We start from the raw sequence: 2212 nt of genomic DNA, 5'->3' as shown, positions 1-2212 counted from the left end.
ACGTATGTATTTCTGAAATAAACTATTGAGATTCTCGACGTCTTTCGATCTATATTTTTCAATTCTCATTCCTGAGACGTTTGAATTCTACTGATCGAAACGTCAAGAAAGGCAAATGTTCTATTCAGCCTGATCTAGGCCTACTTATACATATCGTGGTGTAGGCCTACCGCAAACTTTTCAGCAACACATTGTGACATATTGTGTTTATTTTTTTGCATTTTATAGGTTTCAATTATTGTCATCATGTTATTTTGTTTAATCATGGGGAGTGATTACCAAAAAGAATCGACTAGTTTGCTATACTTCCTAATTTAATCTCGAAGACTTCCTCTATAAAACCAACAACCCGGATTACAACATTGTAGATCAGAAGTTAACGTAGTTGTACACAATACAATACATTGATGTTGTTAGATACGACAAAGTCACCGGTAAAAATTACGGTACACCACCGGTGTCCATGACGTATTGCAATGTGTGATGATGCGTTTGTCTACTTCACTGACAATGACATCACAAATAATATCATTTTAATTTTTTAACATGCACGTTTACCAGGATTTATTTGACCACAGCATTGTATAAATCGAATGCAGTTGAAAAATTTACTTCATTCCCGTGTTTGGAAATTACAAAGTTGGATGTCAAAAGTAAAACAAATCCAAAGTCATAGAAAAGTAAGTATGTTTGTATTTATTTTAAATATCAATAGCATCTAAGAATATTAAACTATAACGATGTTACGGCACCATTTTTGTTATCTGGTTCAGGTAGAAATCATGAGTAATACATTAGCCTAACGTTACGTTACGTAAAATAATTAGCCGACCTATTTTATAAATATAATTGAACCTAACCATCTAAATAATCTCTCTCGGTATCAACAAATATTCTATGTGTTTCGAACGCGGGTCTTCAAGTCCACAATCTGAAGTCTATACTACTGAGCCACACGGCTGAATTACAAAAACTCGTTTTTGTTTTTGAAAATTGTAATATTACTTTTTCTACTACACAGATTTTATAGTCAACAGGATCAATTACTTCAAAGACAGAGAGATCAAACTTGTGTAATAATTTGACGTTTGATACAAGATTTAAGGACGAAAGGCATATACAAAAAAAAATAATAACTTTAATTATGTTGCGAATTAATCTTGCCAACCTGATGTTGTTTGGTTTGCTAATCGCTACATCTCAATGCCAACTTCCTGAACACCAGACAACGTTAGAGACATTGACCGTAACCGGTGTAACTACCGTGGTTGTTACCGAATTAGACTCTTCATTATTGACAACAGACGAAAGAACTACAGTACAAAAGACAACAATAGCTACTACTAGTGGAGAGATTACTGCCAGGAAAGAGCCAACACAAGAGATTCTTACAACCAGCATGACCACGTTGGACACTTCCACAGTCACTATCAAATCAGAAGAAGAAACTTTGAATACATCGTTAGTCATTGGATTGTCAGTTGGTGCAGTTGTGTTTGGTTTACTTGTACTCGCAATACTATTCTTACTGTACAAGAGAAAGAGATCAATAACAGTAGAATTATGAACCAGATGAATAAAATAACTGAACATCAATTAAAGTATAAATAATAGGCCTATACAACCGGTTTTAATATGATATAAAATGATTATAATTATGCTGTACTACTAATAAAAAGAAATCGTGTCTACCATATTATTCTCCTGCAGTAACTATATTATAAACTTAATCTGTTTTATACAACTATTCAGCTGCAGGCTACTAGGTCTATTTCCTAAATCCCTAGGTCGCCGTGAACCCACAGCTTCCTAGGCCTAAGTGTTAGACTGCATGACAAAAAGAGTATTTTAACTACAACCTTTTAAAATGTTTTTAGTGTTTTTTGTTTATCGTATAACACGAATTATAGGCCTATTGATAACATAATTGTTCTCAATTATAACTTATTATCTATATATAAATTTACGTAAGGGCAAAATTCGGTAAATCGCGGCTTACTTTTCGAATTTGTACTCGATGGTATATAAAGTTGGTTCGTACTTTCGGTACTGATTTTAACCACCTGATGTAACCCTGTTTACTAATTAAATTAAGTTAGATAATTAGTTATTGACGATTAAAACGAATTTAGGTTCAACGATTTGCCCCAAATAGGGGTGTTTTCCGATCGTGGTATACACTGTCTAATGGATGTCCGTCTTGAAAAATACC

The 2212-nt window shown here is 33.5% G+C and overlaps 1 long non-coding RNA gene across 1 annotated transcript; it reads left to right on the top strand.

Moving 5' to 3' along the window:
* The first annotated feature begins 355 nt into the window (after positions 1-355).
* On the top strand, positions 356-1585 carry LOC140058878 (uncharacterized). The gene is made up of 2 exons (XR_011847069.1): positions 356-680; positions 1022-1585. It is a non-coding gene; the product is annotated as an uncharacterized lncRNA (long non-coding RNA).
* Positions 1586-2212: the final 627 nt, after the last annotated feature.

The sequence above is a fragment of the Antedon mediterranea genome, chromosome 9 (genome assembly GCF_964355755.1).
Source record: "Antedon mediterranea chromosome 9, ecAntMedi1.1, whole genome shotgun sequence".
NCBI lineage: Eukaryota > Metazoa > Echinodermata > Crinoidea > Comatulida > Antedonidae > Antedon > Antedon mediterranea.
This window is presented reverse-complemented; position numbering and strand designations above follow the sequence as displayed.